General features: G+C 41.2%; 1 protein-coding gene across 2 annotated transcripts in view; it reads right to left on the bottom strand.

Annotated features, from left to right (window-relative positions):
• Nucleotides 1–26,106, bottom strand: part of HEPHL1 (hephaestin like 1) — a 191,082-nt gene that overhangs the window by 75,783 nt on the left and 89,193 nt on the right. For both annotated transcript variants that reach the window (XM_074372873.1, XM_074372875.1), the window contains exon 4: nucleotides 23,207–23,309. The gene's annotated coding sequence lies outside the window, so the exon portion shown is untranslated. The remainder of the gene's footprint in view (nucleotides 1–23,206; nucleotides 23,310–26,106) is intronic.

Here is a 26,106-nt window from a genome sequence, read left to right as displayed (position 1 = left end):
GGTCCCAAGGCTTTACTAAAGGAGCCTGTGGCTCAGGGCCCATTCCAGACTTCACTTGCCACCCCTGGGCCTCCTGTCTCCAAGCTCTTGCTCTTCCAAGACTCTCACCTGCCCATCCTTTTTGGACCATCCACCCACCTGGGTTGGGATTTTGGCCTCCCCTCTCCTCCCTTCCTCCTTTCCCTCATCCTACCTTCCGCCTCTGCTCCAAGCTCTGAGGTCTGAGAGTCAGTCCTGCCTCACCCCCATACGCAGGTCTGTGCTCAGCCACTTCAGATGTGGATTGGGAGATCTGAAAGGCATCCAGTTAATCTGTGTTCTCAGTGGTAAGCACAGAACCAGTGGTTAGCAGTAGGCACTGAGGGAAAATGAGATTAACAACTGTAGCATTTACAATACGTCAGGGAAGGCACAGGCTGTTTTACAGACACCATCTCTTACTCCTTGCCACCTTAATACTCTATAAGGTAGACGTTTCTGTTCTTGGATTGCAGGTGGGAGAACTAAGGTTTGGGGAGATTAATAACTTGCCCAGGGTCACACAGTGAGAAAATAGCAGAGCCAGGATTCAAACCCAGGTCTGTCTGATACAGAAGACTACACTCCAGACCTCCACACTCAACCGATATTAGTAGGGATGGGACTAAATGAAAGCCAAGGCCAGGTCAGGAGATCATTTCAAAGAAGGAAACATTAGCAGCATGTAAGAACTTTCTTCAGACAGAAACATGATGTAAGATTTTAAAAGGAACAGAAAGAAGAATGCACGTGGACAAACACTCCACCAAACGGAAGTACAGTGATGAAATCACTCATTCAACTCTGAAAATATTTGCAGGGGATCTACCTTGTTAACTGTCCTAGTCAACTCGGAATGAGACAGACATGGTCCCTGCCCTCAAAAAGTTTATGTTCTAGTGAGGAAAACAGATGGTAAACAATAAATAAGTTTTAAAATATTAATTTAAAATATTCACTATCCATTGACAGATGACTGCATGAAAAAGATGTGGGAATACTACTCAGCCATAAAATAGAATGAAATAATGCCTTTTGCAGCAACATGGATGGACCTAGAGATTATCATACTAAGTGAAGTAAGTCAGACAGAGAAAGACAAATATCCTATGATATCACTTATATGTGGAATCTAAAAAAGTTGATACAAATGAACTTATTTATAAAACAGAAAGAGACTCACAGACATAGAAAACAAGCTTACAGTTACCAAAGGGGGAAGGGAGGGGATGGATAAATTAGGAGTTTGGGATTAGCAAATGCAAACTACTCTATGTAAAATAGATAAACAAGGTCCTACTGTACAGCACAGGGAACTATATTCAATATCTTGTAATAATCTATAATGAAAAAGAATATATATAACTGAATCACTATGCTGTACACCAGAAACTAACACAACATTGTAAATCAACTAAACCTCAGTTTAAAAAATTTAAATAAAATAAAATGTTAACTAAATATCATGATGAATTTAGTGACATTCAAGTGAAATCCAGTGCAGGTGGGGAGGGGACACCTAGGAAATGTCTGAGATGTTTGGGGAGGTGGCCCGGCAGTTTGCTCTGAAGCACGCTGATATTTTATAGGGTGGAAAACAGCATATTGACGTCCCTCCCTAAAGCCATTATGAAAAAAAAAAAAAAAAAAGCCCAAGGTCAGGGCTGAGGGACACTGCAGTTGAGTTCTGTGAGGAAAGTTAATGGGCCACATCCCTGCCCTACCCAGTGGGAGCTTCCACTTTCAGGCATCCATTGGCTCCCCTACCGGGGAGGTGTCTGATGACGCCTCACGGGCCACACGCCCGAGGCAAACCCTGGTGCCGGAGACTCAGGAGAGCCAGCCTTCAACCACAAATGTAGTAAAAAGGAGAGCAGAGGGATTGGGCTCCCCTTCATTCTCTCCTCAAGCTCCTCTGTCTCTCCCCCCTTCCACACAGATCAACACAGCTGGGGTGTGAGTCAAGCCCCTAGTGCCCCTCTGGGGTATGGATTTTCAGGGTTCAGGTAGGACTGCCCCTTGGGTGTGTGTGGCAGGGTAGGGAGGAGGACAATCGAAACAATCGGAGTCTTAGCCCCATTCTGGCAGCCAGCCTTACACAACCCCACAAAGCAAAGATGCCTGCCAACAGAAGCAATCCGCTCACCAGGCCACCCTCCTAGAACGGGAGCTGAACACAGGGCCCTGGGACAACCATGTGGGCATGAGGCCTAGAGCCCCCAGAGGCATCTGGTCAACCCCGTGCACAGGCTGGAGGACTGGAAAGTGCCTTAAAGGGGAGAAATGGGACCTGAGAGCAAGGCCCGTGGAGGTTCCTGTCTGGGCTCAAGGCACCCCGTCCAGATGGTACTGCTAGCCCAGAAGGTCCTAGACACCAGAAGGGAACCATCTTTGAGAAAGGCATTCTAGAATGAAGGACCTCCTAAGGACCAAGGCTCAAAGCAAGGCCCCATTACCCAGGTCTAAGGACAGCCTTGGGTTCAGCTCTCCTCCCAGCTCCAGTGTGAGAGTGTTTGTGTGCATGTGTGTGTGTGTGTGTTTGGAGGGGAGGGGAACAATCTGGCCACTGTGATCCAGACGTAGTTTTCCTACAGTATCTCTTTGGTGACACTTCCAGACTCTTTAGGGTCATACCCTGTTTCTCACTGAAAGAGAAAAACCAAAGCAAAGAACTGGAAAGTCCCCAGAGACCCACCCCCTGCCTCTTTCCATTTCTAAAGGGTCAGGCATTCACTCACTCCTCCACAGGACAGGGATTACCCTTCCCAATCTCTGTCACATATAACTATGCCTGGCTGTCCAAGCTCAAACCTCACAGCCAGCTGTGTTGTAACCTGAGTGCATGGCATGTTGTCATAACTTCTCCTAAATCCACCACTAAATGCTCTTAAGACTCTATATGGTCACAGCTCAGAAACAAAGAAGGTAACAGTCTGACAAATCTCTGGATGGTCAGGAAAAGTTAGATTCCATTGCAACAGAACTTTCAAGGATTCTTTTGCAGGACCTAGAATTTCTTGAGTGTATCCAATACTCTATTGAAATAGGTGGGCCTCCTGGAAGCTTGAGTTACAATGATCTTGGTGTAATAGCACTGATTTTGCTAGTGAAGAAATCTCCACGTCCCTTCATTACTAATGACCTGAGAAGAAGTCTTAGAGATTTAGGGAGCGTTCTCTTGTCTGAGGCCCCAGGATTTCAGAGTAATGTCCGTGTGAAGGCATTCAGCAAATCAGGACACTATATAGGATCGGCTGGTTGAAAGTTAATCTGGACTCTAGATGCCCCACTTGTCAAGAGATGGAAGACCCCACTCTCTTCTCCCCCACTTCTGTGGTTCTTCCAGTAATGGCTCAACAGGGCTGTCCTTAGTACCGCTCCAGTGACCTGGGCCCTCAGAATGCAGAGAAGGGCAGGGCACTCAGGAAGGGGTATATCAACTTCCCAGCCTGTTTTCTGGGAAGATACCAAGCTGCTCACCTCAGCACTTCTTACAAACCCTGCCCGAGGAGCAAAGCTCTTCAGAAGCCCTGTTATGTGGCATCAAAGATGGTGATTAACTGTAGCAAATTTCTGGGTATGGGTGGCGGTAGGAAGTGAATTCCTGTTAGAAAGGAAGAACCTGGCTCCAGGTGGGGCCTACCTTAGCTGAGACCTCCTTGAGACGTAGATTCCCAGGAGAAAGCCTTCTGACCATCAGACACCTGATGACTCTCTAGAGGAGGTCGTTATAGGTGGTGCTTCGGCTCCCAGGTTTGGGCACGTAGGCACAAGTGGTGTGGATCTGGAGCAATGCCCAAATTCCACAGTCAGAGCCTCCTGATTCGGGCTTCAGGCAAATCATGCAAAAATGCAAGTATCTCATGATGTTGGTCTCACTAGTTGAAGTTGTCTTTACTGAATGAGTTTTTTGGGGTCATTTCCCACGAATGGGTTTAGACTGGGAGGAGGAAGAGAGGGAGCATGAGGCACCTGGCCTTCCAGGAAGAGGTTCAATAAGGCTCCTCATGTCAGAAGTAACCACCTGGTTCAGAAGTCCCAACTCACAACCCACAGGCCAAATCCAGGCTGTGTTGTTGGTCTAGAGTGGCGTCAGATACAAAATCTGAGTTGTATGTCCATTAAGTAAGGTATGACTCTCCAGGTCATCACAGACACCACTACTCCTCACTGGCCCGCATCTATTTACTTCCATTCAGGACACCTGGCCCAAAGGTATGTGCATCTTTGATCTTTGAATTCTAGTCTAATTTTCCACTCAATGCAAAAGTCCCTTTGACAACATCATGCATTCATTGTTCATTCATTTTTCATATTTTCATTCAAAAAATATGTACTAAGTACCTACTATAGGTTGGCTTATAAACACATAGAATTTTAGAGCAGGAGGAGTCCTTGGAGATGTCCTAGTCTTACCACTTCACAGGTGATTTAACCGAGACCCAGGGAGCCGCATGGCATGTGTGACACCACCACGCTGCTCCGTAGATGTGTGTGTCTTGAGACTGCTAAAATCCAATTACACTACAGCCACACACTCCCCAGTGCATAGTTCAATGATTCTCAAAGTGTAGCCTGAGGGCCTCTGGGGTCCCCAAGACTCTTTCAGGGGATCTGTAAGGTCAAAACTATTCCACAATAATACAAAACTATTATTTGCTTTTGTCAGCCTCATTCTCTCATGAATATTGAAGTTTTCTGGAGGTACATGACATATGATTTTGCAACAAATTAAAGGCTGTAGTAAATATGAGAACATCAAGCCTGTCATTGAACAGGTTAACTATGCTACTGTTCTCACCAGATATTTTTTTGAAAATATATTTTTATTTTGAAAGATATGTTATTTATATCAACTTTTTCAATTTTAAATTTGTATTGAAGTATAGTCAGTTACAATGCTGTGTCAATTTCTGGTGTACAGCATTATATTAACATTTAATGGGTCTTCTGTTAACATTTATTATTATTCTTTTAAGATGAATCAATTAATCATTTTTGAATTTCTCACTTCCAATTTCTAATGTGGTACATATCAGCAGATATAACCAACATAAACTATAGCTTTCTGGGATCATCAATAATTTTTAAGAGTATAAATAGGTCCTGAGTTCAAAAGTTTGAGAAATGCTGATTTATTCTGATAAACCTAGCAAAGCTAAATTATATTACTTGAATTTTTCCAATAAACATATAGTCATATGTAAGTTGTAAATTAAAAAAAAAAAAAGGAAAAAAAGTAGGTGAGAACCTCTTTCTGCTTCTTAGAGAGGGAAAATGGGACCTTGCAAGTTATGCTGAGGCTCTGACTTGAGCCTTCAACCACCGAAGAGCGGGAGGAGTAAATCCAGGAGGAGTGGTTATCAAAGCACAAAATTAGGGCTGGTGTTATCCGGATTTACACCTCAACCCCCAAACCGGGGCCTCCGGCTTCAGTCTTAGCAACACCATCCCCAGGGGCCTGCGCTAGAAACCAGGACTCCTTTCTCACTCTCTCTTCTTGCTTTCTGCCACGCTCACCACTGCCATCTCCTTACACAGCTCTCGTGCCTTTCCGTTTCACTGCAACAGCCTTAGTTCGGGCAGTCTTTACCTTGTGCTTGCAGATGGCCCTCAGGTCTTCCCTGGACTCCCCCATTGTCCCCCATCATCGTGGCTCCTCTCTGCCCACGGAGTAATCATTCTATTACATGAATCTGATCACGATCCACCCTGCTCAACCTTCTTTGTGACATAAAGGGCCCTCAGTAATCAGGTTCCTGAGGATCCACCAGCCCCACCGCCACACACATGTCTTACAGCTTTATCCCCCACCGTGGGGAACTCTTTATATGTCTCCAACCCCATGATGCACAGTGGGGCCTCAGGGCCTTTCCACATGGGGTTTGGAGTCCTCCCAGTCTGGAACACACTTCCTTCCTTCTTGTCTACCTGACAAACTCCACACCTCAGGTCTTAGCTCAAGAACTCCCTTCTGGAGGAAACCTCAGCTCCTGGAAAGGCCCAGGACAAAGTCAGGCACAAAATTAGCACTCGTTAAAATAAACGAATGAATCCTTTGTTTGAAAAAACCACCCTATGGTGTCTGTTAAATGTTCCTGCCTTATTAAGTGTCCCATCTGAACTTAATTAAGGGTTAGTGGTCTTTGCTCGGGGCCCCAGCCTCACCATACACTCTGTAGGGTAGAGACTGTGTGATGGAATGAATGCTCATTGACCTCAGGACTTGACCTAGAAGTTGGTTTTCTCTTCATATATCTTTAATATGAACTGTTTTCTTGGTTTTTTGCTTATTTCTCCTTAAAATGGAATCACAGGAGGAGATCAAGATAATTTGTAGTTCCAATAAATTGGTTTCTGGTTAATTGGTCCTGTAACTTTCAGGTTAATAATATGATACTTACAAAGCATTTTTCTAGTATAAATAATGCTTGGATGTTATTTTTACCGCTGTCTCATTAAAAACAGTACTTCTTCATAACATTAATTCTGGTAGTATCTTTCTTAAAGTGTCAACATGAAATGGAATAGGTTGTCATGGAGACTTTGGCCTAATTAGAATAACCTGTGATCCCTATTTCTTATGAAGAGAGGAAACTTTCTAGAAAGAAGGTAATCTGTTGAAATACTCCATGCCAAGCACCTAAAAGTGGGCTTGTCACATGGCAGTGATGCTAGTTCTTCTCCCTTCTAACCTTAAAGTTGAATTCAAAAATCAAGTCTGGAGTTTTCAACACAGCACATAAGGCCCTACTGATCTGACCCCAGCCCACATCTGAAACCCGCTACTTGCCCTGTCAAACTGTAAACAGAAATATCCCTGCCAGTGGTCCCCAGATACACCAAGCCCCTCACCTCTGCTTTCACTCACTCACTTTGTCTTCTGGGAATGCCCTGGCCCCACCTAACCCCTCCTGTCCTGCCAGACTCGGAGCAGATGTCACCTTCGCTGGCAACACGCCTGGTCCTCCCCAGCGCGGGTCAGCTGCTCCACCTCGAAGCTCTCACAGAACCTTTGGCTGACCTGTCAGAGCCGTATGACTTTGGGCCAGAACCTGACCCCTCTTACCTCAGTCTCCTCATCTATAAAACAGAACAGTAGTAGTTTCAACCTCACAGGGTTAGTGGAATGATTATGAGATTTATTTCAAGTGCTTAGAATAGGATCTGAGCTCTAATTAGTCACCCCCTACATGCCAGCTATTGTGTTTATTTGGGTAGCATTTACCACACTGAAAGTATCTGTGCACATGTCTGGGGATCTGTCTCCAAGAACCTTGCAGACCTCCTGGTCATTAGCAAGTATTCTATAACCTGAAGAAATTCTTAATGCGACTCAAAATTCTATTATCTATCAAGGTACATACCTAGCTTTATACCACAGCAGTCAGCACAGAACAACGTTCCATATTCTGATCTTTCACTTTATATTATCCATACTTTTGCCATTTTTAATAGCTATATATGTATTTGTTTATTTCCATTTACATTTTTTATAATTGATTTTGTTATAAACATCTTTGGCATTAAAAAAGAAATATTTCATTGTGGCAGCAAGGAATTGTTTGATCAAAGCATAAAAATACTTTCATAGCCCTTGAGAGACACCATCACACTGATCTCCAAAGAGACCAGGCTAATATACAATTTCTCATGAACTTATTTCTCCCCCTGACTTGTCATCATTGGATTTTATCACTGCTTTTATTATTTTAATGGGGATATAATAGCACCTCCAAGTTGTTCTTATTGACCTGTTTTTAATTACTACCAGGGATGGACATTTTACAACATGATAAGATACTGTATTTTTTTCCATCAGCAACAAGAAATCGATTCATTTTTTTACTGCACTTAAAGTGGAATTCAAATGACAACACTATACATTCCTATCCTCTTTAAACGTCTTCAGATATAAATTTCCCCAATCTACTTATTTCCTTTTTGATATGCATTTTAGAGCATTTTCTACTACTACTACCAATTAATTTTGTACATGAATGGTGCCCCAGGAGTCAGGCAATACTGACATTCAAGCTGTCCCAAGACAGCCTTCTTTTCTTTCTTTTTTTTTTTTTTTCTTTTTTCTTTTTAATTAATTAATTAATTAGTTTTTTAGATTCCACATATGAGTGATCTCATATGGTATTTTTCTTTCTCTTCCTGGCTTACTTCACTTAGGACAGTCTTCAATAGTATTTGATTATGTTAATTTGTTTAATTCAAGCTCCTTTGTGACAAGTGGGTTTTAAATCTTTCATTCTTTGACTTAATGAGAATCTATCCTACTGTATAGTTCTGAGTTCACTCTCTTTGCTATTGAGATCCAGTTTCTTCAAAGCACTGAATAGTGAATCTTTTCCTTATTGTGATCCTGTTTCTTGCATGTTAGAAAGTTCTGTACAATTTTGAATTTCTGAAATTTCTATTCTATTGCACTGGTGAATCTTTCAAATCCCAAGCTGTGGGGTTTTAATCATTGTTACCTGGTAACAAGCTTTACAATCTATTAGAGTGGGAGAAGCGTTATTACTGATCTAAAATGGCTTTGATGTTCCCACCCCCACTTCCCAGGGGTGGAAGAGTGGGTACACTGAGGACTGGAGTGGTCAGGGAATCGCAGCTTTCCTCCCTATCCTCAAAATTTGGGTGACTGTAATGGTACAAGGCAGACATCAGACATTGGCTGCCCCACCTGCCTACAGTGTTTTATTTGGCTTATCTGCTGCCTTTATTTTGGTTTGTCTTGGCCTTGAATGTCTTCAGGTAAAGCACACTGGCCCCAGTTTTCACAATCCCCACCAATTTCCATCACCTGACACGTGGTCTGGTTATCTCAGTTTTGTCTCCTGCTGATACCTGGAGTCCTTTGAGCTTGCAACCAGGCATAAAGCGTATCTCAGTATTTTATAATTCTAACATGGAAATAATAATCTATCTCATCAGGTTGTTAAAAGGATTACGTGAGATGACATGGAACCACTGTCCGCTAAGAACAAGTCTTTTATTTCAGAAATTCTCCCTTCCTTTCTTTTCTTTTCTTCCTTCCTTCCTTCCTTCCTTCCTTCCTTCCTTCCTTCCTTCCTTTCTTTCCTTTCTTTCTTTCTTTCTTTCTTTCTTTCTTTCTTTCTTTCTTTCTTTCTTTCTTTCTTTCTTTCTTTCTTTCTTTCTTTCTTTCTTTCTTTCTTTCTTTCTTTCTTTCTTTTCTTCCTCTCCCTCTCTCTCTTTTTTAGCTCTGTCCATCTTCAGGGGTGATGACAATCTTGTGTCTCTCTGAGACCAGGGGAGGGATCTTTTTGATCTTTGTCTCCCTACCCCATTACACAGTGCCTGCCACACAGCAGGGATTCACTAAATATTGGTTGAAATCTATTGAATATAAGTATACATATGTCAAATGCCCAGGAGCCATGCTATAGACATAAGGACCCCAAGCCACACCTTAAAAGCAGGCACATTCCAGCTTGCCATCTCTCAAACTCCTGGCCGCATTTCCATGACAAGTCTCTTATCATCGGTCTGTTAGTTGCAGCGTCTGTTGAACTGTTAACCATGCCAATGCCTGTGCTCAACTGCTTTCTGTTTTAACTTGGCTTTAATTAATGAAGACACTATGTGGTGGCTGCTCGGCCTATTTTCACCTGTATTTAGTCCTCATGACCTCCAGTGGCTGCTTCTCCAATTCAGATAGACAGAAGAACTCACTGCCAAATGAGAATCTTGGTTGTAAAAATGCTCTGCTCTCTAAGTTACAGGTGAAGTCAGGTCACTGGAATTACATAGGGTTGTTAAGCTCTACGCATCTACAGTCATTTTAAACGATGCCAAGATTTTACCTTATAACTTGAGACTATGCTTCTAAAATGTTTCAGGCCAAATAAACAGTATTTATTTAGAGGAGTCTGCACTTTACTTAATGGAGAAAGAATTTTTAAGATTTATACTATAATATACTAAATTGAATTGACCCATCACCAATACTACTACGAAGTATTATAAAAATGGTCAGTAGATTAGACAAGAGTGAGATTAGAGGCTAACAAGGCTGGGGGGGTAGTTAATGCTTAATGGTTATAGAGTTTCTGTTGGGGGTGATGACAATGGACGTGGAAACGGACAGTGGTTATGTTTGCACACATTGTAAATGTCACTAATGTTATGAAAGTGTGCACTTTAGAGTGGCTAAAATGGAAAATTCTATTACATATGCTTACCACAATTTTTAAAAGTTAATAATGGGTCAAAATCATTAAATAGTACACATTAAATAAGTAAGTTGTTTGGTGTGCAAATTATACCTCAAGAAAGCTAGGTTTAGAAATCTTGTTAGTCACAGTCTTCACATCGGGAAATAAAATTGATTAGAGGCAGATATCACAGAATCAAGTGCTACCTGGTACCCTCCACGTCTGTTTTCATATTGGTAAGACGTAACAGATGACTCCTAAGATTCTTTCCAGCATCAAGAATACAAGATTCTATAAAACCAGAGGAGAAGAGCATGAAAGCTGCTTGAAGTTGAAACCCCCATTTACGAGAGACCAAGTGTTAGTTGCATCATGTTTATGGCAGGTGGTGGAGAAATTCTCTTGAAAGATCTCTATCAACTGCTTTGTTAGAAAGAGACCTAAATCAAGTGGAGGAAGATGAGAAGGAAAAGGCTCTGAAGCCAGTAAATTTAATCCTGGCTGTGGTGCCAGATCCTTGATCTGGTCTCAGGTCATCCTCAGGGGACTGGGCCAATTTCCAAATCACCCAGGAAGAGCTGGAACCTAAGTTGTTGCTGTCCACCACACCCCCATCCCTTTAATGCCAGGTTTGGATTTCATAAAGAATGCCTATCTTTCTCTATACATAGAAAATTCTAGTATATTAATCCTCGTTCTGTGTGGTTCCAGAATACAGAAGCAAGCCAATGTGTAGGAACTGCTTCAGATTTTGGCTCAAAATAAGGAGACACTTTCTAACAAGATGATATGACCTATGGAATGGGAGAAAATATTTGCAAAAGATAAGACTGACGAGGGCTTAATAATTTCCAGAATATATAAACAGTTCATACAACTTAATAAGAAAAAACCCAATCCAAAAATGGGCAGAAGACCTAAACAAGCAATTCTCCAATGAAGATATACAAGTGGCCAATAGGCACATGAAAAAAATGCTCAATATCACTAATTATCAGAGAAATGTAAGTCAAAACTACAATGAGGTATCAACTCACATCAGTCACAATGGCCATCATTCAAAAGTCCATAAACGATAAATGCTGGAGAGGGTGTGAAGAAAAGGGGACCCTCCTACACTGTTGGTGGAAATGTAGTTTGGTGCAGCTGTTACGGAAAACAGTCTGGAGATTCCTCTAAAGGCTAAAAATAGACTTACCCTATGATCCAGCAATCCCACTCCCGGGCATATATCCAGAGGGACCCTTAACTCAAAAAGACACATGCATCCCAGTGCTCATAGCAGCACTATTTACAATAGCCAAGACATGGAAACAACAAGACATGGAAACAACCTAAATGTCCATCAACAGATGACTGGATAAAGTTGTGGTATATTTATACAATAGAATACTACTCAGTCATAAAAAATAATAAAATAATGCCATTTGTAGCAACATGGATAGACCTGGAGAATGTCATTTGAAGTGAAGTAAGCCAGAAAGAGAAAGAAAAATATTATGATATCACTTATATGTGGAATCTAAAAAAAAAAAAGACAAACTTATTTATAAAACAGAAACAGACTCACAGACGGAAAAGAAACTTATGGTTACAGGGGGAGAAGGAGGTGGGAAAGGATTAATTGGGAGTTTGAGATTTGCAGATACTAACTACTATATATAAAATAGATAAATAACAAGTTCATACTGATAGCACAGGGAACTATATTCAACATCTTGTAGTAACTTATGGTAAAAAAGGAATATGAAAATGAATATATGTATGTTCCTATATAACTGAAGCATTGTGCTGTACACCAGACGTTAAGAAAACATTGTAAATTGACTATACTTCAATAAAAATATTAAAAAAACAAAGTCACACAGTAGTATATAGGCTCAAAGAGGCCCATCAGAGATGATAGACAACTAGTCCCTAATTATATGACAGACAAGAAAAGACGCCAGGACAGAGTGCACACACACAGAAGATGATGTGCTGGTAGAAGTGTTAGAGTGGCATTTCCAATTTTTTTCTTCAAATTGTTTCAAAATCAATGTATATTCAATCATTTCAATATAAATGATGACCTTTTATTCTGATGTTTCATCCTTTAAAATGATAAAGCAGGCCAAAAACATCTCAACTAAGATTTTCTTCCGAAGTTTTAATATCCAAATCAAAATGAAAACAGCAGAATTCACATTCATTGCAAAACACCTATTCATCTTTTAGAGTCAAGTAAGATTTACTGGCTTTTTCCCAAATGCTTATTTGGTATAAAACAGATTCCATTAAAACCTTAAACGTCACTCCTCAGATTTAAAGGGCAGCTTTCAAAATAACAGCAAATCTTGCAGTTGTCACTTGCTATTGTTATTATGAAAGAGATTTTAGATTTGCTGAAAACATTTGTTTAAATTATCCTTTAATTACTTGAAAATACTTCTTAATGGTTTACATGGCCTAATACAATATTTTCTCTTTCTAATCTGTGATCTATATAATTTGAACACAATGGCTTTACAAATAAGAATTAACCACGGGAATAAAATCATTCCTTTATTAAATTTTAAAAAAGATGATATGAAATGAGATTGGACCATCTGAGAATCTGGTAAAAACCCATCAGTCAGCATGTTCAAGAAACAGCAGCTCACGTCATCAGGATTGCAGGAGAGCAGTTCTCAAACTCTCTCTGCATCAGAAGCACCTGGAAAGCTTGTTAAACTACAGATTGCTCAGTTTCATCAGAAGCTTCTGATTCAGCATGCCTAGGGTGTGGCCAGATAATCTGCTTTTCTAACAAATTCCCAGGTGCTGCTGGTGTGGCTAATCTGAGGGCCACATTCTGAGAACCACTGTTAAAGAGGATCTCTCGCCGTTGGGCTGGATGTGGTACTAGGTAACTTCCAAGGTAGGTTCCAGTTCTGAGAGTCTACAAATCCATGGAAGCCCCATACGAGATAAACATTCAGGTTCCAAAGACATATATTTGCTCCAAAAATGGTACTCAGCTCATTTTAGTTCAAAGAACCAAGTATTTGTGGAACACACTATATTCTCAGCAGGATGCTAGGTATTCAAGGGACAATTTAAAATTTACAGCAAATAGTCCAGGCTCTCAGAGACCCTACTGCTGAACTAGGAAGGCAAACCCTACCTTCTCTACTTGGTTACTGTGTAATTGTCACCTGTTTGACAAATAGTTTTTATGTTTCTACTATTCTTCAATGTATGAGCCAGGTATGGGGGACATACAAGTGAAAAAAAATACAATCCAACCTAAGATGCACTTCAAGTTATAACCTTTCTAAAACTTATTTATTCATCTTAGGGTAGCTCACAGCAAAAAAAAAATGTGACAATGAATATATGTATGTTCATGTATAACTGAAAAATTGTGCTCCACACTGGAATTTGACACAACATTGTAAAATGACTATAACTCAATTTAAAAAATGCTAAAAAAAAATAAAACTTATTTATTCATGTATAAAAGGGAAATGATAAGTACTTTCCAAGACCATTGTTAGAATAAAATTAGATGATGTTTGTCAAAGTGCCTAGGACAGTACCTAGTGCATAGAGTAGGTGCTCAATAAATACTTAGTTTGTCTGGGATGCTTCCTGTTGGAAGTAGGACTTGATCTGGCTCCTGAGAGTTGAGAAAGTAAGTTCACAGCTATCATATTTCTGTGGAACAGGTGAGCAGAGTATTTTTCTAACTACCCCTCACTGTGATCTGGTTCCTTCTGTGGCCACGGCTTCCCCTTCTCTGCTGATAGCAGCAGAACTGAGTCTCACAGAGCCATAAGAGAAACTCCAAGAGCAGTGTCATCACTTGAGCTGCCACTGCCACTTTCAAGTATCCTGGAAAGTGATGAGCTAAATAAACCAGCAGCGTACCAAGTTTCTCAACCTCAGCACCACTGACATCTTGAACTAGATAGTTTTTGTTACTGGGGGTTATCTTGTACATGGTAAGATATTTAGTAGCTCCTCAGCATCTTAGTCATCAGGGAAATGCAAATCAAAACCACAATGAGATTATCACCCCATACCGGTTAGGATGGATACTATCAAAAAAAAAAAGTGTTAGCAAAGATGTGAAAAAATTAGAACTCTTGCACACAGTTGGTGGGAATATAAATGGTGTAGCTGTGATGGAAAACAGTATAAATATTTCTTTAAAAAATGCAAACAGAACTACCCTGTGATCCAGCAATTCCACCTGTGAGCATTTATCCAAAAGAGCTGAAATCAGGATCTTGAGGAGGTATTAGTACTCTCATGTTTATTACAGCATTATTCACAACAGCCAAGAGGTAGAAAAACCTAAAAGCTCACGATGGGTGAATGCATAAAGAAAACATGGAGTACACGTACACTGGAGTATTAGTCAGTCTTTAAAAAGGAAGGAAATTCTCTAATGTATGACAACATGGATGAACCATGAGAACATCGCATAAAGTGAAATACGCCAGTTCCAGGACAAATACCACATGATTCCACTTACATGAGGTATCTGCCATAGTCACACCCATAGGAACAGGGCTTAGGAGGTGGGGGAAATGGGGAGCTGCTGTTCCACAGGTTTCAGTTATACAGATGAGTAAGTTCTAGAGATCTGCTGTACAACGCTGTGCCTATTAATGATACTATGTTGTGCACTTAAAAATGTACTGAGTAGATCTCATGTTAAATGTTCTTACTATAATTTAAACAGTAATAATAAAATAAAACAGAAAAATCAAGGAGATATCACTTTACTCATTAGATTGGCCATCATTTAAAAAAATTTTCTAAAGCACAGAAAATAAAAAATTGGGGGATGATTAGAATCCTTGTGTATTTTGCTGGTGGGAATATAAAATGATGTGGCTGCTGCAAAAGCAGTTTGTTCCTCAAAAAGTTAAACACAGAATTAACCTATGATCTGATAGTTCTACTTCTAGGCATACATCCAAAAGAGTTAAAAGTAAGGACTCAAACAGATACCCGTACACCAATGTTTGTCACAACATTATACACAATAGCCAAAAGGTGGGACAACCCAAATGTTCATCAACAGATGAATGGATAAACAAAAGGTGGCATACGCGTACCACGGAATATTATTTGGACTTAAAAAGGAATGAAAGTCTGATATATGCTACAGCATGGATGAACCTGGAAAACATTACACTAAGTGAAATAAGCCAGACACACAAAAAGGCAAACGCTGTATGACTCGACTTACGTAAGGTACTCAGAATAGGCAAATTCATTGAGACAAAGTACTGTAACAGATGTTACCAGGGGATATGGGGAGGTGGGAGTGAAGAGTTATTTTATAAGGGGTACAGTTTCTATTTGGGATGATGGAAAAGTTCTGGAAATGCATAGTGGTGATGGTGGCACAACATTGTGAATATACTTAATACCACTGAATTGTATACCTTAAAATGGCTAAAAGAGTAAATTTTATATATATTTTATCATAAAAAATTTTTTTAAAAATACAGGATCACAAAGTTACATTTGAAATTCACGTAAGCTATGAATACTTTTTAGCATAAGTATGCTCCTTGGAATATTTGGGACATACTTATACCAAAAAAAAATTATGTGTTGTTTTCCTGCCATCCAAATGCAACTGGGCATCCTGCATTTTCTCTGGCAAACCTGACAAGAGATGCTCAGAGTCATAACTTGGGTAGGAACAAAATAACAAAGAGGAGTCAAGAGTTGTTTTAGGATTAAATCTTATGGGGCTTGGTGACCAAATGGAATGAGCATGCACTGAAGAGAGAATGCTTGAGAAAAGCACTGAGGCTTCCGGTTTTATAACACAGAAGAGGCACCAAAGGAGGCAAAAAGCCACCACAACCATTCAGCTAATTCATTTATTAAGCTAACCTGTACACTTTGCCAACATTGTTGTAGGGGCTGTCCAGACCTCAATGAGCAAGCAGGGAGCTTCCAGTCCAGTGGGGTCTACGGACAAGTGAGGAGACAGTGACAGTAGGTTATGAGGAGTTCCGTGATGGGGGGAGTACTTGCTGCAGGTTGGGGAAGATGGGGGGGGGTATGTAGCAGAGGACACAGGGTCAGACGGCAGCTCACTGGAATCCGAAACGGGGGAGCAGCAGCATCAGGGGTGCTCGGAAGAGAACCGGGGACAATCCTGGCCTCTTGGACTGTCACCTGGGATGGCCTTGCAGACCATGAGGAATCTTAGTTCACTACTGCCCTCCCAAAGATCAGTGTCCTTCTAAGGAGGAACTTCACAGCTCCTAACCTCAGCAGAACCTGTTGGCAGCAGATTCAGATATAATCTTGCAAACTAGAATGACTACCGTCTGCCCTGCTGCCTTCATGGAACACTGATTTGAAAGACAAAATATAAAAAATATCGTTAGGATCCTTGTCAACCACAGGTTTCCAAACACCCAACGTGCAGCAGACAGTGGGACCTGGCAAATGGGGAGCTTCTAAATCAGGTCAATGCTTGGTTTTGCTTCATAGCCAGAGCTGGCTAAACTGGCCCCCCTGCTGCCTCATATACCCTGCACACCCATAAATTATTGCTTCATTAGACACATTGTAGCACCACTGAAATTACATTTGCAAAACACTCCATTAAAGGACTAGGGCTGGCTCAGGAGGATTGAGTCATCAAGATTAAAGAAAAGCTATTTCTAAAATCTTGGCATTTCTTGAGAAATTCCCTGAGGCTGCTCAGCAGAAAGTTAAATTGCCCTGGTAGCCAAGCTGGATTTTTTGCAACTTTCTGAGCCTAGAGACACAACCTCTGCTCATCTCCTTGCGGATCTTTCCCCTGGGTAGGCAGGGGGAATTTCCTGTCAAGTTTGGTGGAGACTGAGAAGTGGTAGTGGTCAGCCCAGATCCTGGGGTGGGGCAAAGTGACCTTGATCTTAATCCAAGTAATCTTACCTTTATCATGGTGTGGGCAGGGGAGGAATGGAGGCAGACCCTGAGAACAGCAAGATGGATGAGCAAAAGGGACTACAGACAAGGGATTTCTAGGGCAGTGAAACTATTCTTATGACACTGTAATGGTGGATATGCATCCTTATATATTTGTCCAAACCCACAGCATAGCCACCAAAAATGAATCCTAATGTAAACTGTGGATTTTAGTTAATAATGATGTATCTTTTATTTTATTGGTATGCAGTTACAATGTGTCAATTTCTGGTGTACAGCACAATGTCCCAGTCATGCATACACATACATATATTCAAATAATGATGTATCAATATTGGCTCATCTCTTGTAACAAATGTACACACTAATGCAAGATATTAATAGGAGAAACTGGGTGGGGAGTGAGGGGGAATAGAATATACTTTTCTGCTCAACTTTTCTGTAAACCTAAAACTGCTCAAAAAATAAAAAATAAAGGCTACTAATTAAAAAAAAAAAAAAAGAGGGCAGGGGGCTGCAGAGTCTTCCTAGGGTAGGAGTGGGGTTAGATGTTGAACCAGGCAAGGATTGGATGAATTCATAAGTTGGTGAGGTCCAAGCAAGCAGGACTGTGGGCACTTAGAGGGTAGGGGATTTTTTACTCATATCTGTGTGTGTAACACATCATGTTTGCCAAATGAACGAATGAATCCATTAATAAGGATTCATAACCAGTTCATTTCAGGCAGTTATCAACAGGTAAATGAATTACAGACACTAAAGAAACTTTCTCAAAATATACAAGTCCACTGATCCTTCTGCTCAGCCCAGAAGGTTTGGAATACAGTTTGAGTACACACCACCTCCACCTCCACCTCCATGACACACATACAGCTGCCTCACCGCCACCTATCACCTATGTTAGGAGCTATAGTTTTTAGAGACCTCCTTGTCCTTGATGCACACAGCCATAGGAGAAATGCACTACTGCCCCGTGTTGCCTGGGGGAGACCCAGGCTAAGAAAGGGCCCATCTTTGCCAAGTTCATTTTGTATGGGACAGACCCTGTCTACAAGCAGAGAACGTGGCTGCCCCAGCCGCACAAGAATAGAATTCTCTGTTTCTCTTCTCACTGCTTCTCTCTACTTGGACAGAAGCCTTCCTTCATGTGCCTATGGGACTGCATTAAGGACTACAGAAGGCCTCTGTTAAAACACCTGAACCACTCTGATGCTCTCCCTACAGCACCTACGTGTGATGCATTTACCTGAAGATCCAGCTGGTACCATACTCCTTGGGAAGAGGGGAGAGGGTAAGAGGCCAGCCTGGATTATAAGAGGCTGAGAGGAGGCTGGCAGTGGAATAGTGCCCATAGCTTCATGGCCTGGAAGGTCAGTCTAGAAGGGTACTGGAGGCCTGGGGTAAGTTTGGGATTCAGGGAATCACAGAAGAGTTGGCGTTTAACCTCAGTTTTAAGGATAAATAGGAATTTGCATGTAGGCAGAGAAAGGAAGAAGAAATTAAAATCGAAGTTTGACAGGTTCAGAGATTGCTAAGAGCTGGCCCATTGCCTATGCCCCAACATCCAACAGCAGTAAGTGGTTTCTCAGTAATTACTCATAGTTATGCATAGTTACTGATGCACACTGACTTTAGGGGAAGGGTTGGTCTCAGTGCTGAGTTACCAGCGAGACCCAGCCCTGGACAATCTGGGCACTTCTGGCCTCCAGCGCACTCCAGCTTGGTAAACAGGCTTTCTTCCTTCCCTGCCTGCCTCCCTCCCTCCCCGCTCCTTTCTTTCTTCGTTTCCTTCTTTCCCTTTTTCTTCCCTTCCCCCCTCCCTCTCAGTCCCTTCCTTCCTTCCTTCCTTCCCTCCTTCCTTTTTTTCTTTTTCTTTCTTCCTTTTCTTCTTTCATCTTTCTGCTGCTGGTAGAAACACCAACCACACGTTCCTGCTGTCCAATTTCTCAGCTTGTCTGAGAAGTAAAGCAGGATGAGCTTGCTCCATGAAAGCTTAAAGATCTCCCTAAGCCAGGAAACAGCACAGCGTGTCCCACATAGAAGCCTGTGATACCAGCTGAGCAAAGTATAAACTTTATGAATTACACCAGTGCTTCCAAGATTTAATGTGCATACAAGTCACCTGGGGTTAGATCTTATTAAATGGCAAGTTCTGATTCAGTAACGCTGGGCTGGAGCCTGAAATTCTACATTTCTAACAAACTCCTGGATGTTGCTGCTGCTGCGGATGGATGGGGTCCACAATCTGAATAGCATAGGATACACCACATCGATGCACAGGGGAGCAAATTCTTACCCTCACTGGTGGAGTATATGAAAAAATGTTCAGCTGTCCCCAGTCTGCCCATGGCTACTTCCAGGTTCCAATTTCTGGGACCTGAAGGGACATGTTGTGATCTAACTGGTTGGTTAAGAACATATACATTACACTTTGTCCCTACCCCAAAGAGTAGCCATCATCCCGTAGTAGGTTTCCATAAGGGCCTTTCAATTGAACTATGTATGAACAAGGCAAGATGAGAAGAGCAAATGGGAGAGAGAAGGAGCGGAGAGAAATCTGTGCACACGCAGCCCCTCTCAGCCAGATCCTCAGCATCACAATGTACTTAAAGGCTGACTAGCTGGTTATCCAACTGATTTCCTTCTCCTCCTGGACCCACAGCAAGAATGCATTTATCAGTCTCCCTCAGAGTCCTGGTCAGTGGATTGTGGGTGGTAGTGTTAAATGCCACTTCCAAGACTGACCCATAAAACCCTCCCACTTGTGATTCCTGACTCCCCCCTCTGCCAACGGGAGCATCCGAGAGAGGGCTCCAAGGCCCTAGAGAACGGCAGAGTCACAAAGGAGAGGGGCCATAGGTCCTGAATGATGGAAGGCTGCCCAGTAAACGCCGATTTGACTTGAAGCACACACACAAAAAAGAACCTGTATTGTTCCAAGGCTTTGAAACTTGGAGATGTGACTGTGTCTGTCAGTCAGGTCCATCCAGTCAGGGAAGAGAAACAACTCTAAGTCTTTCAATAGAAGGAATTTAATATAAGGTATTGATTACAGGAAAGATGAAAGAGGTTAGAATCCAAACATGAGATGGGGAAGCAACCCTGTGATTAGTGACAGCAGGATGCTGTTCCATCCTAGACTCAGCTGGATGACCAGAGAAGGTAGCTTTGTCAGAACTCAATGCTGGAACTGGCTGGCTGGAGCTGGAACTCCTGTGCGAGCTGTCAGTCAGAGGTGGGACCACAAAGTGAGAGGCGATCTCGCAGGAGCTAGGGCTCACAGGAGCCGGTCACTGCCAGATTAGGAGAGGCAGAATTATCTTGCCTTCTGCTCTCCTCTGCCAACAGATCCTATTGGCCTCACAACCCGAAGCCAGTCAACAAGAAAGTTTGTGAAATATGGTTCCCTATGGTACATAGAAGGGTAGGGGGAAGGCAGAGGATGGATCTGAGAGCAACTAGGGAATTGGCCAGCTGTGTATTACCATCCTTAATACACGTGGCATGCTTACAAATGGTCCCCATGGAGTGCCCCTCGGCTCAGGGGTGCCACAAAGATTATTCAACCTTTGCTTGACTATTTCTTCAATGCACCTTTGCCTGCCCTTGTCCAATTATCCTCCTGTGCCAAGAAACAAGCCTGTGGAATGCCTTCACATCCTAAGTCTCCAGAGTACAGGCAAGAATGACAGCTGGCCACAAGAAGGTATAAAGAAAGCTTTAGCCTACGCTTTATCAGTTGACCCACCAGTAGGATGGGAATTAGTAAATACTTCCATCTTATTGTGAGAAAGAAATGAGATAATTCATGTAAAGTGCTTGATACATACTCTATGCTTGGTATATGACAACTCCTATTATCCACTCATTTGCATACATACCTACGTAAGGCACATACCTGAGGCACAAAGCCTATCATGTGCCAGAGTCTATTCTATGAAAAAAGTGGTAAAGAAAAGACAAAATCCCTATCCTCCTTGAGCTTACATGTTAATGACGATAAATACCTTTTTTATCACATGAAAAAAACATAAAAGAATTTAGATTTCCTAGCAGGCATTTTCCAGCCCTGTAATACATAATTTTTACTCAGAGGCACAGTTTCATTCAAATAAAGCATAACCAACATTTCTAATTGTTCAACATTAGATATAAGTTATCCATGAGTTTCTTATCCCTGGAGATAGACCACATTAATGTAAATGGCACTTGCCAAGAGAGCCGTAGCAAAAATTTTTCATTGGATAATGGATGACATCACATGGCCTCAAAAATCCCTTCTACATTTATGATAAATATAAGCTAGACTTAAAGCTCTTTAAAATCTGTCTTGCCTACCGTAATATTCCCAACACCTAACATAGTACCTGGCATTTAACTAGTACCTAGTAAACATTTGTTAAATAAATGATTGGAGGCTCTTTAATGCTTGGGCCTATGATTCAATTATTAGAGCTGATTATAGCATTTACCACAGTGTGTTGTAGTTGTTATTTTGTCTGTCTGTCATCCACACTCATTTCTGATCTCCCTAAAGATGGAGGCTGTTTTCTTGATCTCTCCTAACCAAGACTGCACACAACAAAAAGCAAAATTGACCATTCAGCAACACAAGGGTTAGGGATGCCAACCATCCACACAGCCAAAAATCCATATATAATTTATAGTTGGCCCTCCCTATACGTGGTTCCTTTTTATCCACAAGTCTGCATCTGGGGATTCAATCAACCTTGGATTATGTAATGTTGACTATTGAAAAAAAAAATCCGTGTATAAGTAGATCCACACAGTTCACACTCGTGTTGTTCAAGGGTCAATTGTACTTAATGAATGTCTGTTGGAGGGAGGGAGGGACATTGTATGAACAAATGAAAGAATTATTTGATCCAAAATTTTATGATTTATGAACATATCAACCATACACCTCTTACCAGAGATTCACTTTTTAAAAAATCAACATGTTAGTGATAAAGACCCATCAGTATAATGGCAGAAGGGATTCTAGGGCCCTGGGAGAAAGCTGACTATGGAAATAATTGCTAATATTCCAGGCAGGACATTTTGTATCGTAAATCAGTCAGGTTAGAGTAGAAACTTACTAAGTTCACAGCCCCTCACTGAGTGCTGAGAGGCAACAATTCAAACTTCCTAGAATTTATGGTCAAGGCTAGGGCTCAGCAGACTTTTTCTGCAAAGGGCGAGAGAGTAAATATTTTCAGCCTTGCAGGCAACTGCTCAAGTCTGTGGTGGAGCAAAAGCAGCCATAGACAGTATATAAGCAAGCAGGTGTGACTGCTCCCAGTAAAACCATTTAAGGACATTGCAATTTGGATTTCATGTAATTTTGACATCATGAACTATTATCACCCTTTTGATTTCTTAAATAAGTGAAGCACAGGGGACTTTTAGGGAGATGAAACTGTTCTGTACAACACAGTATTGGTGTTTCCATGTCACTATGTGTTTGTCAGACCCTTAGAATGTACAACACAAAGAATAAACCTTAAACTGTGAGCTTTAGTGAGTAATAATGTATTAATATTGGTTTATTAATTTTAAGAAATAAACCACATCAAGGCAAGATGTGAACAGGGGAAGTCGTGTGCCATGGGTGACAGGGTAGGGGAGGAGAGTACATGGAGTTATGTGTACTATTTGTTCAGTTATTCTGTACATCCAAAACTGTACTAAAAAAAAAAGGTCTAAAAAAAGTGTAGAAACAAATATCTCACATGAAGCCTGCTTTGTGAAGCTGCAGGTAGGGCTGTGATTTAACTGGGCCCAACAATGATGGGCATGGCCTGGCAGGTAGCGACAGGGCCACCACTCACTCTGGTCTCCACTGACATGAGAGCCGGGGTCTTGATCTGACCATTGTCCTCTCACAGAGCAGGGACCAGGGTTTTCTGCAGAAATCACTGGAGGGGATCAGAAGCCCCCAGATGTTTTAAATGCAGTGCAACACCTTTCTGTGTTCACTTCAGAGATTAATCCTAATACAAGGGAAGAGCGACAAGGATAGAAGGGGAAGAAGGGGTAGAAAAGAAGGAAAAAGGAGAAAATAACCAGATCAAGCTCTGTGTTACCTGCTTTTCTGGCTCTTGCTCAACGTCCTCTAATTCAGGGCCACTGAGAAGCAGGCAGAAACAGCTTCTTTGTCCCTTCTCTGCGATCAGATGCTGATTATGACTAGAAGGTGAAATTCAGACAAATGTGAACAAACCTTTGTGCTCTGAGAAGGCTGGAAGCAATTCAAGACTTAAGCTGAAGTGGTTTCCTTAGGTCAGAGAGTCTTTAACAAGCATTTAACACCTATCTGGTCTGGCGCTGAGCGAAGCTGAAAAGAAACATGAGCAGAATCGTGTGTCCCTGTCATCAGGGATTTTTAGACAAAGGAGGCCATCTTTCTTTTGTGTGTGTGTGTATACAGACACACACACACACATACTTACTGAAGTATAGTCAGTTTACAATTTTGTGTCAATTTCTGGTATACAGCATAATGCTTCCTTCAATCATACATGAACATACATATATTCGTTTTCATATTCTTTTTTACCGTAAGTTACAAGATATTGATTATATCTCCCTGTGCTATACAGTATGAACTTGTTGTTTATCTATTTTTTATGTATTAGTTAGTATCTGCAAATCTCGAACTCCCAGTATATCCCTTCCCATCCCTTCCCCAACTGGTAACCATAAGTTTGTTTTCTATGTCTGTGAGTCTGTTTCTGTTTTGTAATTAAGTTCCTTTGTCGTTTTCTTTTTAGACCATTTTTATTCTCTCTTGGGTCCTCCTTAATTTGCTCCCTCTGCTCTTTAGTGCATCAAGATAAGCACAACTCTGATGGAAACTCCCTCCACTCAAGCTCCTACTCCTAGTGGTCTCCCCAGGACCAGCCTCTGCACCTGAGCTGTCTGTGGGGCAGTCACTAGCCACATGAGGCTGCTGAGCACTTAAAATATGGCTTGGACCATGGAGGAGCTGAATTGTTTACTTTTACTTACTTTTAACTAATTTTAATTTAATAGTTGTTACTCAATTCAGTTATTAGGAAACATTTAAATATATTTGGAAGAAGCTGAGTTATGTGAATCAACTTGTTTAACCACAAATTTTATAAACTCTAAATACAGATCAAGGATTTCCAATGAAATGTAATTTGGTTCAGCTACTATGGAAGACAGTATGGAGATTCCTTAAAAAACTAAAAATAGAGTTACCATATGATCCAACAATCCCACTCCTGGGCATATATCCACAGAAAACTCTAACTTGAAAAGATACATGCACCCTAGTGTTCATAGCAGCACTATTTACAATAGCCAAGACATGGAAGCAACCTAAGTGTCCATCAACAGATGACTAGATAAAGATGTGGTATATGTACACAAGGAATATTACTCGGCCATAAAAAAGAATGAAATCATGCCATTTGTAGTGACATGAATGGATCTCGAGATTATCATACTATGTGAAGTAAGTCAAACAGAGAAAGACAAATATCATATGATATCACTTATATGTGGGATCTAAAGAAATGACATAAATTAATTTATTTACAAAACAAAACCAGACTCATGACATAGAAACAACCTTGGTTACCAAAGGGGAAAGGGGAGGAGGGATAAATCAGGGGTTTGCTGATACAAACTACTATATATAAAATAGATAAACAACAAGGTCCTACTGTATAGCAAAGGGAACTACATTCAATATCTTGTAACAACCTATAATGAAAAAGAATATACCTATATATAAATACATAACTGAATCACTATGCTGTACGCCAGAAACTAACACAACATTGTAAATCAACTATATTTCAATTTATAAAAAAGATTTCCAATGAAAATTTAACAACTGAATTGAGATGCACCATAAGTAAAAATGCACACTGAAATTCAAAGACTTGGTATGAAAAAACTGTTAAGTGGTTTATTCATATTTTGTATATTGATTACATGTTGATGTCATATTTTTGATATATCAGGGTAAATAAAGAATTTTACTTAAATTAACTTTACCTTTTGCTTTTTTCTTTTTCCAGTGTGACCACAAGGAAAGTTATAATTCCGTATTTGGCTTGCATCATATTTCTAGTGGCCAGCACTGCTCTAAAACTACTACAATTTCCTAGTTGATCTCCAGCCTCCAGTGACTCCAAGCTTTGCTCCTTCGTCCTGCTGTGAAGTCCCTTCTCAAGCTCTATTTTTGTACTATTGTAGTTTTCCATTTAGTGCCTCCCTCCTGATTACCCATCATATCAAATTATAACATCTCAGCTTGTAGTCAAGTCTGCCCAGTCACATCTCAGCTCCACACAGTCCACACCTCCCCACAGCCTGTAATTCTGCGATCTCATATTTACTTGTTAATCATGCTGCCTACGTTCTAGCTAAACAAATGTCATGCCAAGTTTATTTTAGTGTTTTTATACTTTTATTCCTTTCCCCTATTTTCCTTTTCCTCAAATTCCATCATTTCTCTTCTCTAATCCCCAGCTTCCACCTCCTTGAAGATAGGTATGAAAATCCAAGTCTTCCAGAAAGATTTCCCATAGTGACATCAGCCCCGTCCCCTTCTCCTCATCCCAAGTGACGAGGGTCTGTACGCCCTGCTGTGGCCTGGTGCCCCTGTCAGCATGTCTGACTGCTGGGCCGTCGCTCCTGTACAAGCTGCCCCGGGCCGGTGATCATGCCCCTCCTCCCCACGAGTTCCCGCAGAACAGATGCCAGCCCTGCTCGGTTTCATATCCCCCGACAGCACCTTCTGCAGTCCTTAATAAGTGCTTATGCATGAACAGCCGATACTATAATAAACCCTAATGAAAGATGTGCATAGCAGAGAACAGGGTTTTCATGTGTTGATACTTCTTCCTACAGATGTGTTTTATGTGGTATGAAACCACATCTGGTCCGTCACTTCTCATGACATCTGTGGAAGGGACACACCCTCATCAAAGGCTTCATTTGCCCGAGG

The sequence above is a fragment of the Camelus bactrianus genome, chromosome 10 (assembly GCF_048773025.1).
Source record: "Camelus bactrianus isolate YW-2024 breed Bactrian camel chromosome 10, ASM4877302v1, whole genome shotgun sequence".
NCBI lineage: Eukaryota > Metazoa > Chordata > Mammalia > Artiodactyla > Camelidae > Camelus > Camelus bactrianus.
Note: the sequence above shows the minus strand (reverse complement) of the source record. Positions and strands in the feature narration are given on the sequence as shown.